Source organism: Lissotriton vulgaris, chromosome 4_1 (genome assembly GCF_964263255.1).
Source record: "Lissotriton vulgaris chromosome 4_1, aLisVul1.2, whole genome shotgun sequence".
Lineage (NCBI taxonomy): Eukaryota > Metazoa > Chordata > Amphibia > Caudata > Salamandridae > Lissotriton > Lissotriton vulgaris.
Window position 1 is genome coordinate 1,096,657,725 of NC_141691.1, and position 15,066 is coordinate 1,096,672,790.

A 15,066-nucleotide genomic window follows, 5' to 3' on the forward strand; every position below is an offset into this window, starting at 1 on the left:
AGATGTTCATATACCGATGTGTTTCATTGAGAAAGCAAGGGTTTGTTCATAATGTACAGATGTTTCTTTGACTTAGTGTGGGTGCTGAGACGCCAGAACGCACCCTTATTTGTTCACTTGCAACTCGTATGACTGTAAATCATCATCCGTTTTTTCTACACTCACAAGCACTTTTTGGGTCACATATGTCAATGCCTTCACATTTGTTTTATCTTTAATATATTGCTCCTAGGTTTCTTTTTTTATGTACATCATCAGTTCCCACTACAGTCTATCTTTACACTGATCCCACAATCGTCTGTTTTCAGTGGAGATTGCACTTGCACAGCTCACTACCAGGTCGTACAGTCATTTAGTTCCAACTGCATTACGCGCTCTCTCTCTCACACTCTCACACTCTCACACTCTCACTCTCTCACTCTCTCAAATGCTTGTTTAAATGAGAATGCAAGAAATGCGGTGGGGACCCACATAACAGAGGAGGAATGGATGCATGCATTATTTTGAGGTTATGTTTCAGTGTCCCTTTGAAAGAATAGACCTCCCGGATTAGTGGCAGGGAAATCTGTCCTGGTTCTCTTTTGGTAGAAGAGGTCAGGAATGGTATTGCTGTGCTGTCTAACAACAAAGCACTGTGTCCTGACGGTACCCCCCCGGATTTGTATAGATCTGATGTGAATGTTTAGGCACCTGTCCTTACAGCCATTAAGACAGTGTTAAAAACTGGTCCCCCTGGCTCCTGGGCTACCTCCAGTATTGTCCCAGTTTTTAAAAAGGGTAATAGAGATAGCACCCATTGTTAAAGACCCATCTCCTTGTTGGACTCTGTGCTCAAGCTGGTGGGCCGCCTTCTCTTAGACAGGTTGACCAGCTGGGCAGAGGATAATGATATCAGTGGATGACTATATTGTTTATTTTGTGGAGGACCTCCACAGTGACATAAAGGCCAAGGTTCGATATTCACAAGACCTTAAGATCTCCCGTCAGTTCTCTATAAAAAGCAGAGTACATCAAGGGTGTATCTTAGCTCCGTTTCTGTTTAATTTATCTATCAACAAACTGGAGAAGATTTTATTGGAGACCAAGGTAGATTATCCTCAGGTGGGTTGGCGAGGTCTGCTGGGTTTACTTCACGTGGTTGACTCAGTCCTCATGGCAAGAGGGTTGCAATGTCTGCTAAATTCTTTTTCATCATTTACGGAAGATTTGGACCGGTCTATAAATGATTCCAAATCATATGTGATGCAGGTGGGACCTTGCATAAAAAAGCGGTATTCGTTTATGGTTGGTTTAGCCTTGGTTCCCCGCACAGACCTCTTCTCTTATCTCGGGGTCCTGATAAATGACAAGATGAAATGGGATCCACTAAAACAGATAAGAAGGGAGAATTTGGCCATTTTTTACTTTGGGTGGGGGTGGACTTTAACATTCACCTATATTCTTCAGCGCTTCTAGAGTCTTGTAGGGTTTTCAATGCAGATGGGCTTCCATGGTCACACTTTACGCATGATGCCTTTAGTGATATTCTTAATGTGATCATATTTAGGCAAAATATGCACTTTGATAATGAATCGAACAGAAATAATGTGCCTTTCCTGAATATGTTGGTGGATAAAGGTGAAGGTTCAATCGTTGATCACTTTCTTTTTTTTCACCTAACTTAGAACGTTGTATTAGCAATTTCACCACCAACACCAGCTCTTTTAGTGATCACGTGCCGCAAAGTTGATCAATCGATATCTCTTCTTGGCAGGCTATCTATCGTTTAGATAGACGTGTAGCTCACATTTCTGTCCATGGCCAGACAGGTTCACGGATAAAGTGGGATGACCTTGTGAACCCCACTGACATCCTTCAGGCTTTTTTATCTTTTTCTGAGGCTATTAAAGTCACACTCTAAAGGACTATTAACACGCACTCAGGAAAACTGAAGGGGTGATTTGACAAAGAATGTTCAGGCACACACAAGGCACTTACGCTTGCTCTTCAAAAACCCCTCAGGATACTACAAGAAGTGGCTCAGTATTGGAAAGCCTATCATAATGCATTCAAGGCTAGGAAAAATACTTAGAAAATGAAAGCCTGGGAGGATGGTAGTCGTAAGAAAGATCTTAGTGATTCTTGGGCCATTGTGACTCGACCCTTAGGTGAGATGTACAAGCCTGCTTTAGAAATTGGTATTTCTGGGCAGGAAGGGGTGTCTCTTTTTGGAGGGGTCTCCTCTGCGATCCCAGGGGACGAGTGCATTTAAATCTATTCCCTCTGTAGATCGAAGGGACAGCTTCCAGCCCAAATATCTTCTGTCCTATGACGACGTTTTGGTGGCTGTTAGAACAAGCCCTAGCTGTATAGATGCCGGCCCGGATGAAGTCCCCTTGGATCTTTTGAAGAGCCAGCTTGAACTTCGGCCCCTTCAGTTACAAATATTCTCCAGGCGGCTTGTTGCTCCTGTAAATTACCAGCTTGGTCACAATCAATCATTGTCTCCATTTTTAAAATGGAGGACTGAGAGCATTTGAGCATCTCTCGCCTTAATCTTTTTCTCTCACTGGGCAAGTATGTAATCGCTAAGCGGGCCTCCTTATTTTTGGGTTTTATAGACCTGTCTAGTGCCTATGATGGCATTTTGCATAGTAAACTATATAATATTATGGAAGATCTCTCCTTGGACAGGACCTTAATCAATCCCATTACAGAGATATATTGGAACTCCAGCCCCTCTGTGAGGTTCAGCTTGGAAGGGCAATGCCTTGAGTCTTTGATTTCGCAGGAGGTAAGGCAGAGTGGCGTTCTTGCACCTTCTCTTCACACAATACAACAACCACCTGGAGAGGGCATTGGTTCAAACGTGCTGAGATTTGCCCCAGATCTACTGTATATAGATGATTCTGTCCTTATGGGGTGCACCCCCTAGCTTGGCAGCACCTTTTAGATCGTTTCTCAGTTTTCATGGAAAGATTGGATCTTTAAGTTAACTTTTAGCAAAACATGTGTTGTACTGTAGTCTCTAACGTGAATAATATTATGGAACATCTCCATTTCAATATCCAGACCAACCCATCCTTCACCTTCCGAGGCACCCTCATCTACAGACCCCCCCCCCTCAGTCACACCGCCGAACTCCCATGGACGGACCACTGCTGTGTCCACTTCACCTTCTAATCCAACATCCCCCCCCAGTCACCTGCATCAGCCCCAACACAGGAATTGGAACAAAAATGCCTGACCACCAGCTCGCAGCCACCCTCAGCAGCTCCGCTCCCACCGCCACAAACAATGACCCCACCGCCGCCCGCACCCTACACAACTGGATTACCGGCTGTGTCAAAATCATCGCCTCCCTCAAGAAAGCCAGCCAGATTTCCTCCGAAGTCCGAGACTCAAAATGCACCTGCAGATGACTAAAAAAACTGGAGAAGATCCAAAACCCAACGGACCTCAACAACTTCAAAACAGCTACCACGGCCCACCACAAGCTCATCAGACTCTCCAGGAAGAAAGCTATACAGGACAGAATCTCCACCAACACTCACAACAGCATGGAACTCTTCGGCATCATTAAAGAGTTCGCCCAACCCAACATTGAGTACACAGACATCAGCCCCTCCCAGGGCAACGCTTTCTTCCATCACAAAATCAAGACCATCTACAACAACTTTGACAGCAACGACCCCCACTAGTATCCCCCCCGCCCCCCAGCCACTAGCAGCGCGCAACCAACACTCGACAGTTGGACCGCCCTCCGCATCAAAGTCACTCTGAGGATAATGAGGACCACCCACACAAGGACCCCCACGGACTCCTGCCCCACCTACCGCAAGTTCGAAGACATCATCGCCCCGAACTCCAACATATCGTCAACTGCTCCTTCGAGACCGCCTCCTTCCATGACGACTGGAAACACGCTGAGATCAACCCTCTCCTAAAGAAACCCTCAGTGGACCCCACCGACCTCAAGAATTTCAGACCGATCTCCTTCCTCCCCTTTCCGGCCAAAGTAATGGAAAAAACAGTCAACAGCCAACTCTCCTCCTTCATCGAACAGACCAACGTCTTTGACTCTTCCCAATCAGGATTTCAGAAGAGCCACAGAAACCCGCACTCTCCTCAACAGAGGAGAGACTGTGGCCCTCATCCTCTTCGACTCCGCGTCTTCGACAATCGCTCACCACACCCTAGCCCCCAGACTCCACGAAGCGGGAATCCGGAACAAGGCCCTTGACTGGATCATCTTTCCTCTCCGGCAGAACGAGTTAGACTTCTCTCTCCACCCCCCATTGCTCTCAGAACCAACCCCGACTGCCTGCGGAGTCCCACAAGGATCCTCCATCAGCCCCCCCCTAATCGACCTCTACATGGCCCTGTTCGCATCCATCGTCAGAGCACACAGACTCAACATCACATCGTACGCAGACAACACCAAGTTCATCCTCTCCCTAGCCAACGAACCGAACACCACCAAACGTAACTTTCAAGACTGAATGGAAGCCGTTGCCAGATGGATGAATAACTGCTGCCTCCAACTCAATACGGACAAAACAGAGATTCTCCTCATGGGCCCACACCCAAACGGCTGGAACGACACCTGGTGGCCCCCCATCGACCACGCACGCAACCTCTGAATCATTCTGGACTCCAAACTCAAAATGGACCGTCAGGTCAATGCCATCACCACCTCCTGCTACCACACCCTACGCCTTCTTCGCAAGACTTTCAAGTGAATCCCCCCAGAACACAGGAAAACTGTCCCGCGCCCTCATCAGTAGCAGGCTTGACTATGGCAACACACACTACGCCCGGATCAGCAAGAACCTCAACCGCAAACTACAGAACGCCGCCGTTGCACTAGTCTTCAACCTACCTCACCATTGCCACATCAGCCAGCACCTTCAGACCCTACACTGGCTCCCCGTCAAGAAGAGAATCACCTTCACACTTCTCACCCACGCACACTGGCCCTCCACAACACCGGACCCGCCAACCTGAACCACTGCCTTGTGTTCCACACTCCCCAGCACTCTCTCTGATCGGCCCAACTCTCCCTCACAACAGTACTTCGGATCAAGAAAAACAGAACAGGACGGTGCTCCTTCTCCCTCCTCACGACCAAGGTTTGGAACTCCCTCCCTCTACACCTCTGACAGACGGCACCGTTTCCCAAGTTCCTAAAGGATCTCAAGACCTGGTTCTTCGATGGAACGCAGTGAACCTCCCGGGTCTGCACCCCTCTCTGCCCCCCTTCCCTCAGCGTCTTGTGAACCTGCTCCGGGTGAGTAGCCAGCGCTTCGCAAAACCATGATTGATTGATTGATATTAATGCCCCCTTTTGATTTGCTGTCAAATTAGGAAGGAGACCATGTCAACATATATTGGCCATCTTTTTGGCGAAATGCCTTAGCTTGGCTACCTATGGGGTGGGGTTTAAGACAACCAAAAATAGGTTTGCCCGACGCCTGCTCCCCTTCCTCCATACACTGCTACTTTTGTCTTAATGATTTGGAGTTAATCTCCTTTTGAGGTAAAATATGGACCCGCTCTCTTATGCTGTGGCGGGGAGTTTGGAAAAGTGAGGTTCTTGGTATTAAACAGAGCGATCATTAAAAACTGTTTGCTATTGGAATAGGGCGTGGCGATCTCTTGGCTGAGGGAGATTCAGGACTTAACACAAGCTTTGCCAGGACAGAGCTGTTTGATTATCCTTCTACACTTTCCTCCCTCAGCAAAAGGTAATTGAGAGACTTGTGCTTTGCAGAGAATGGGGCAGCAAGGTGGGATAAAGTTAGGAACATGCCTTCCATAATATCTTTTAACTCGTTAGCCCCCTCAGAGGGAATTCAGCCATATCTGCTACTCGATGCCGACCAAGCTAGAAGTTCCTCTTATCAACTTTTTGATTTCCCATATTGCAATAATTGGGATTGTAACCTTGATCCCTGCGATTCGATCTCTCCACTTAGCACTTAACATATTACGACATTGCACACAGGCACGTTACTTCCTTTAGTGCCTAGCTTTGGACAAAGTAATTGTGACTGTCTATACGTATCTCAGACTGGTAATAAAAATTAGGTATTCTAAGGGGTTCAGCTGGAAGGTTACTGCTGGGCCATCCAGCGGTTAATGACCCTCTACATTCTGATTTGGTAGTTTTGTGTTGGTCAACAGTGTGGATCTTCACCCTTCCAGTTATGTTTACTTTACAGTGTCTACAGGAAGCGTTCTGAACAGGGCTGGGCCTGATTTTGATTATCCACTTTAGAACAGTATTTAAGAGATGATCATTTTAAGACCTACTTACTTTAATGCTTCACACTGCCAGCATCTTTAGTCACTTGCCCCTTTCTTTTTCGCTATATCATAGGGCTGTGGCTTCCTTCATTTGATTTCTCATCTACTCACTTTATTGTATCGCACTACCAGTGTTTTTAGTCATGGGCCCCTTTGTCGCCTGTTTTTTTTTTTTTTTTTGGTCTCGCAGACTTGCATTTCAGCGCTAATGTGCTGCTTGCCCTGCGAGCCTTCTTGTAATTGGGATATTTCAGAAGTGGCGTTGAAGCCCTGCCCACTATTTTCATTGACTGGTATCAGCTTTTATGGTAAACGCTGGCTCGTGATTCAGAATGAGGCTTTTTTGTTACCGCCCTGTCTCCTTCTCATGCGGCCCATCTGGACTGGATGTTTTACTTGCGGCATTTTACATTCTCCTTTAACTAATGGGTAAGCACTATTTTTTGTCAATTGTGTAATGGAGACAGCTTGTTTCAGTCTCCTTTGGCAAGGGCGGTTATATTTGTATCGTGCTTTCACTTAAAGTGAAATCGCGATGCAAATATAAATGCTCTGTTTTATTTATTTTTACTTCGGGACACCGTGCTCCATTTATTTATTTGCTTTTACTTTATTTCGGAGCGCGGTACCCGGTTTAGGGACACTGTGCTCTTTTTTTATACAATGAGACACCTATAGCATTGTAAATAGGGAAAGGGGTCTCAAATCGAAACTGGCCCGTTGATATTGCTTTTTTAGCCTACCACCAATGGTAGCTGTGCCAAGCTGTGACTGTACTTCCTTATCACGTGACTAGCCGTTGTTGCGAACGGGCATTCCGCTAATAGGCTTCTCGCATTACATGTTAGCGCAGAAGCTAGGCTGTAGGTTGCATGGCACGCGAATTTGCACGGTTGCCAAGGATTACTTCTCTAATGTACACTTGTCACTACCATTCACCAACTAAAGTTGGTTAGAGTCGAAAAGCAAAGCGAAGGATATCTGGCTTTAAAGGCCATCTGTGGGCAGGTCGGAGGAAAGGGCAGATTTGCCAATCTGTTCTCTTTGTACTCTGTATGTACATAGGTAGCAGGTTCAGCTATGGGCTGCCTTTAGAAGCAGCAGCTCCATTAAGAACCGCCCCAAACTCAGTGGTCTTCCTCTACCTTACATTATATTTAACTGCCTAGTAGTAAATCGATTGTGTAGGGGACTCTTTGTAGTAGCTACTAGTTCATAGTTACCAATATTTCAGGTTGCTTATGTGTGACAGTTCTAAGATTTTGCCACAAACATTGGCTGTATCCTTTGCCTAGTCTGTTACCCATTCCTCTTGGAGTTAGCATCTGCAGTGAGCCAGCTTATTTGTGTACCCTTTACCAAATTTTCATAATTCGAAGGGATAATTAGACAGGCAGGAGCGCATAGCAGGCCCTTAGTTGAGTTTTTTTGTCCTCCTCCATTTTCTTTGGATTCCAATTCAAATATATAGCATCGCTATTTGGACATTACGAACAGGGGTATGTCAAGGCATGATAGTGCTATGTAGGAACTGTTTTTATAATGTACATGATACTTTTTTTTTTTGACGCAGTTTTATGTACCACAAACTTGACCCAAAAGTATCTGGTATCCCAACGCTTTACACGAGCACCAGTTACGTTACATGAGAACACATACATTTTTTTTAGGTACTGGGAGGTTAGTTGATCTGACCAGAATCACAGGGTGTTGCGCGTCCTTGCCAAGACTCGAACCTGGTTCCCCAGATTTGAGGTTGACCACTCTAGCCCTTAGGCCAACTCCTCTCCAGTCTAAATATCAATTGTATTTTAATATTTTTCTTTTACTGTACTTTTCTTGGAGTAAACATCTGCTGTGAGCCTGCTTATTGGCGTGCCCCTTAGTACATTGCCTTGCCAATCGGGTTGGCAGGAGTGCTTAGCGAACCCATAGTTTTTTTTAAAATTTTGTTTATTCAATTTTCAGATAACCACAGTACATACATTCCGTTGAAAATGATACATTACTAGGGTATATGCAAACTGTATAGTACCGAAATATGCATAAGATTATTAGTCATTTACCAGGATCAGAATAACAACAGGTAACTGTCAGTACCTCCCAACAATTTACTAATTAAGTGTGTGCATCAGTCACGCTTACGTATATAGCTGATGTTGATTAAGCTGTGAGAACCTAATAGAGGGACGGGTTAGCACATCATGATAAATACATATAAGGATAAACAGTGCATGCAAAGTAGCTAAATATGGCAGGTCAATTTGCTGGGTTGCAAATCTGTAACGTGTACAATGTACAGATCACATTCATCTGCATACAGTCGAGGCAGTCACCCCATGTTGTCCAAATCAGAAACATACTCAGTGTTTTGACTACCTGGATCGTCTATTTCAGTCATCTGTTGTGTAGATGGTGGGGATGTCACTCTGGCCCGTGCCCAGCTTAGAAATGGCTCCCATATATCGCGGGGCCTAGATGCAGTAGGCATAAACTCCCAGTATCTGCCGAGTTGTGTGTGCCCGTATGTAACGTCAGATAGCCAGGCTGCAAAGGTCGGTAGAACCCTGCGCCCCCATCTAAGAGCCACTTGTTGCCTGGCATACAATAGGAGTAGTGCATGCAGCTTGCGCATTTTGGGGACCGTGTTAGTGATCCTAGGACACCAATGTGTGGTGCCGGGTCATCCGATCTGCCAACTATCTGATTGATAGCATCAAAAATTTCAGTCCAGTACTTAGTAATGGGCAGCCCCAAGCCACATGCAGGAACCCGGCATCCTCCCTACCACACCTCCAACAACCAGCATCGTCCCTTAGCCCCATACGCTTTAGGCTGATAGGGGTACGATAAAATCTATGTAGGAATTTAAAATGTATCGGGCGTAATTTGTAATTAGGTGAGAGTTCTAGTAGTTTACAGCAAAAGGACCATTGTATGTCAGTCAATGGTGGATCTAGTTCTGCATTCCAGAGCTGCATGGATGTGGGACGTATGATTGGAGCTTGGTCCTGCATGGTGGTGTATAAGCGAGTGACTAATTTTTGGGGGGAAACTCGATTCAATATGTCCTGGAGTGCCAGCAGTACTGGGGGCTCATCTGGGAATCCCTCCCAGAGTGCACGGCAGGAGGACTTTAACTTATGATAAGTAAACAGGTCTCGGAATGTTGTGGACGAGCCCTCTTCTCCAATCTGTGGATCTCTAAATTTCCCCTCGGGGTACATATCAGCAAAAGTACGCAATGGTGTGTTGGCCAGGGATAGTTCACCTCCACTCACCGCCAAACAGGGTATAATCAGGTTCTGTTTCAGTGGGATGGCCGGTGCATACAGTAATGGGAGCCGCGCTCGTCGCTGTAATTCCTGCCATACCCATCGCAGTGTCAGCCGAATCAATGTCTGAAGTGGGTCTCGGAGTTTTTCGATAGAGCGCCACATACAAGGGCACTGGTGCCACAGAGTCCAGCTCAACAGCCACATGAGGCTGATAGGGTGTCGGGTATGTCCAGAAATGCAAAAATTGGGCCTGCGCACATAGGGCATATAAATGCATGTCCGGGGCACCCAACCCTCCTTGCCTCAGCGGTAGGGCCAACAAGGCCCATAAGACTCTGGCCTGAGTGCCAGCCCACATCAAGGATAAAAGATGAGATCGCAGGCACGTAAAGAAGTGTTTCGTAAGTGGGATCGGGATGTTGGTAAATAAATATAGACACTTAGGCAGGATGATCATTTTCGCCAGTGCTATTCTACTGGCGATAGAAAGTGGTAATTTTGACCAGATGGCTACCCTACCCTCAAGCCAATCCACGGCTCGCCCAAAATTTAAGGACCAAATGTATGGAGATTGCGGCTGATCCATACTCCCAAGTATTTTACTTTGTCGGCCTCCCACCGCAGTGGGAACTCTGAGTGTACTTCCGGTGTATTGTCTGTTAGGGGGTAAAGTACCGACTTGGTCCAATTAATGGACACTCCAGACAGGCCTCCAAATTTTACAAACTCTCGTAATAAAGGGTTCAGGTTTTCAGCTGGGTTCAAGACGTAGAGGGTGACATCATCCGCGTAGAGAGAGATAAATAAACTGCGTGAGCTTTGTGGTGTTGTCGTATGCGGGCTGCGAGTGGTTCCATCGCTATAGCGAACAACAGAGGAGATAGGGGACATCCCTGTTGAGTACCACGGGAGATCTCGAAGGGGTCTGATATTATACCGTTAACTCTCACTCGTGCCGTTGGCTTGGTGTATAGGAGGCGAATCTGATTAAGGAATAAAGTGCTGAAACCCATACGTTTTAATATGCGAAATAGATAAGGCCACTCAAGGGAGTCGAATGCTTTTGTGGCATCCAGGAACACCGCAGCTGCATGGACAGTGGGGTGGAGGTAATGCAATACTGAGAATGTGGTTCTCAGTTTATGGGATGTGGAACGACCAGGTATAAATCCCGATTGGTCCGGTAGGGCCACCATGGGAAGTAGAGGCTGCAAACGGTCCGCTATGAGTTTCGCAAATAATTTTACGTCTGCATTGATGAGGGAAAGGGGCCTGTAAGAATCAAGAAATTGGCTGTCTTTGTCTGGGTTCAACAATGTTATAATCAGGGCTTCTCTCATCGATGCGGGGAGGATCTCTAATTCTAATGATTCTGCAATCACCTCATGTAACCTAGGTGCCAATTCCTCCATGTAAGTTTTATAAAATGCTGTGGTGAGACCGTCTGGGCCTGGTGCCTTATTTAATGGCAACCCCTTAATTACTTTTGCTATGTCTGCAACTGTCACTGGAAGGTCCATGTACTTACGATGTACATCACTGAACCAAACCAGCGCAATGTAGTCGAGAAAGGCCTCAAGGTGTTTTGGAGTAGTAGTGTCCTTAGCCGTATACAAGTCAGCATAGAAATTTTTGAATTTGTGTAGAAAGTCATTTTGACCCACAATTATGTTTCCTGTGGTGGTACGGATTGTGTGTATGTAGTCAGTTTTGCCGGTAGTACCTAGCATTCTCGCCAGTGTTCGGCTCGGCCTATTCCCCTCTCCATAGCGCTGGGCCTTAGCATGCTTGCCTAGGAATTTTAATTCTCGTTGTGCCTCTTCTGTATAGTCTAGTAACTACGCCTTTAGCTTCGCTGCTGTTTCTGGCGTAGGTTTCTCATGGAATTGCTTCTCTAGGTCTTGTTGGCCCAAGTATACAACTGTTCCCTTCCGTATCTCGTATTTGGATGCCTTGATAATTAGGCCTGCAGTTTTCAGGGCTGGGAAAACCTTCCCCAGATGGATCAGGTGATCCTGTCAGGTAGAGCTAAAGACAGCAATATCATCTAGATATGCTGCACTAAAGGCCTCCAATCCAGCAAGGACTTGGTTCACCAAGTTTTGGAAGGAGGCAGGGGCATTCTTTAAACTGAAAGGCATAACAGTAAACTGATAATGCCCATCGGGTGTGGAGAATGCGGTTTTCTCTTTGGCTCCTGGTGCCATGACAATCTGCCAGTACCCTGCAGTTAAGCCATTGGTACTTAGAACTTTGGCTGCATCCAATGTGTCTATCAACTCATCAGCTCTTGGGATAGGGATATCATGTCTTTTAGGCTAGTCCTGTCATGTATGCCCCCTTTTGCATACATTGTCCCATGAAACAGTTAAACTTTTACCTAGTAGTTTGATCCTGTCTCTCCGACACCAGGCTCTTAGCTTTTATCATAATTCCTGTACCTGACCTACATAAACATGTGCTCATGCACTGCATAATTATTCTGTATAAAGGTCACAATTTTTTTCATCCTTGACCAACAGGCCCTCTGTGCATGATTGCATGGTTTGGAAAAACATTTTATTGTTTTCAAAACATTTATGAATGTTTTCGAAACATATTGATTCTAGAAGAAACCCTTGAATGACCACTCTAGTATATAGGGGGCAGATGTATCAAGCGTTTTTTTAATCGCAAACGCTGCGATTCGCAAAAAAGCAGTGTTTGCGACTAAAGTCGCAAAACGCGGTGTATGAGTAAAATTGAATCGCAAAATTTGCGATTCCTTAATTTGCGTAAGCCTTTAAGGAAACGCGAATTGCCATTCCTTAAATGCTATGTATCACGCACCCAAGTTGTGCAATTTCTCATTAAGAAATCGCAAATTACCACCAACTTCAAGTTGGTGGTAATTTCCGATTTCTTTCACAAATGCACTTTTTGGCATTTGTAAAGGTGCCATGTGGCGCACATACATGTCCTTAGGGCATGTATGTGCGCCATATGCACACACGTTTATTTCAGGGGTGCATCAGGGTGTCCTTATGACACCCTTGCACCCTTGAAATTATTCTCAATTTGCGATTCTCAAATTGCGAATCGCAAATTGAGAATGACTTTCCAATCATTCCTATGGGCCTCCTGGCCCATAGAAATGAATGGGAAGGTATTCCTTAATTGCGATTTCGCAATTTGCTAATCGCAATTAAGGAATATTAAGAATTCGCAAAAGAATTGCGAATTTTTAAATGCATCCCATTTTGCAATTCTCAAATAGCGATTCTCAAAAAATCGCTTTTTGAGAATCGCAAACACGGATGTTGATACATCTGCCCCTTAGACCCTTATTTCCCCCTGCAAATCAGAGGAGAATTCCTTCCAACTGACACTGGGTCCGGCATGCTGAATATTCGACACACAGCTGTTTGACTCCCTTGCAGGGTTTAATCCTCAAAGCAGCGATGGAATCCTTCATGCTCTACCATCAATTGAGGGGGTTGGTTCTTCCCTAAGGGATTCCGGTCTATACATATACATGCTACACCTACATATCTAGGCTAGGTGCATTTAGGCAAATTACCTAGGGAGCGAATTAAAGGAGTATGCAAGTGCTACTGTTTTATCTGAACTGTATATGTTCATCTTCTTGGCACCATGGTAGAAATGGATCTACTGTTTACTATATTAGTACTTGTAATTTCATTCATTTGCTTCTGTCTCCTGATAGCCACAGCAAATATGTTTTACACAAGACTGACGCTGGGCCAATAAATACTTATTGAAACGTCCTAACCGCCATCCTGTGTATTTTCTGAGAATAAGCAAGCACTAGTGACTGAACGAAAAGTACTGTACTGTTTTCCACCATCCCGGAGATATTGGGGTTGTCATGTCCAGTGGTTGCCGAAAACTACCCACACCACTGTAAGATACAGGGGTGTGGTAGTGGCACTGTAGAGCTAGCTGATCTAATGGCTGACACATCCTGTGGGGGTGTCCAGAATCGGGTTGGACACCAAGCCCTCAGTTTAGGTCATCCAAAACTTGCAGGTCCTGAGGATTCCTACGAACTACACAACAGGGTGAGCATCTGTCTTGTTGACAGAGTTGAGACCTCTATAGTCCACACAGAACCTCATTTCTCTCTTTCCAACCTGTGTGTAAGGTTTAAGTACTAGACCCACTGGGCTGGCCCAGGGGCTCTTAGAGGGTTCAAGAACCCCTAACTCCAGCATCTTGCTGAATTTCAGCCTGATGCTTAACATAACTTGATCAGACTGTTGATAGATTTTATTCTTGACAGGGACACTGTCCCCAGTGTCCTCATCATGGGTACACTAGTTTGTCTGACCAGGGGTGTAGGGAAGGAGCTTAGGATACTGCTGCAGTACTTGCTTGCAGTCAGCCTGCTGTTGAGCAGTGAGGGTATCTGAATAGGCAACCCCATCCACTGGCCTATCTTTGGGGCTTTAAGAGAGGAGGTCAGGGAGAGGTTCACTATCTGTCTCCTGATCCTCATCAGATACCACCAGCATGGTGATGTCAGCACTGCCATGGAAAAGCTTAAGGCGGTTCACATGGAACACCCTTTTGGGGGTCCTGCTTGTGCCCAGGTGTAACAAGTAGGTGATCTCACTTTTCTTTTCTAAGATTGGGTAAGGGCCACTCCATTTGTCCTGGAGGGCCCTTGGTGCCACAGGCACCAACACCAATGCCTTTTTCCCTGGTTGGAATTCCGCCAGTGCAGCTTTTTGGCCATTGCTTCTAGAGCTCCTAACTGGTCTCAAGATGTTTGGAAGCTGTTTCCATGTTCTCTGCCATTTTAGACCTTAGGCCAATCACATAGTCCACAATATCATGTTTGTGGTCTTGTAGAGGCTTCTCCCAGCCCTCTTTAACAAGGCAGAGTGGTCGCCTATCAGGATGGCCAAACAGAAGTTCAAAGGGGGGAAACCCTACTCCCTTCTGAGGTACTTCTCTGTAGACGAAAAGCAAGCATGGCAAGAGAACATCCCATCTCCTTTTGAGCTTTTCAGCAAGCCCGATGATCATGCCCTTATTTATTTATGTATTTGGTGTTTTCTATAGCGCGAACATGGCCCTGCATAGGGTATCGGAGCGCTTTACATTTGCATTTCCAAAACCAGTAATGTTACCAAGTCATCAGTTGATGTGCAATGATTAGAACTAACCATTAAGCTTAAAATACATATATACAAGCCCACAAAAAGGTTAATGTTCAATGAGAGATAGCAAGAATATGATCATGAACGGACCGTTGATAGCGAGTCAGTTGAAATTATGGGAGGTATTTACTCATAGAAAGATTTTGCTTCCTTTTTGAATGCAGTGATGGATGGGATTCTTCTAATGTTAGGAGGGAGAGCGTTCCAGATTCTAGGAGCTGCACCGGAGAATGCTCGGTCATAAGTTATTTTCTTACGAAAACATGCCAGTTTCAGTAATAGATCTGTGTGGCTCCTGGAGACCCGGCAACCTCCTGATAGTGTGAGCTTCTGGG

The 15,066-nt window shown here is 45.6% G+C and overlaps 1 protein-coding gene across 1 annotated transcript in view; it reads left to right on the forward strand.

Annotated features, from left to right (window-relative positions):
- ERP44 (endoplasmic reticulum protein 44) overlaps nt 1-15,066 on the forward strand; it is a 444,092-nt gene that overhangs the window by 218,772 nt on the left and 210,254 nt on the right. The gene's annotated exons all lie outside the window — the stretch shown is intronic.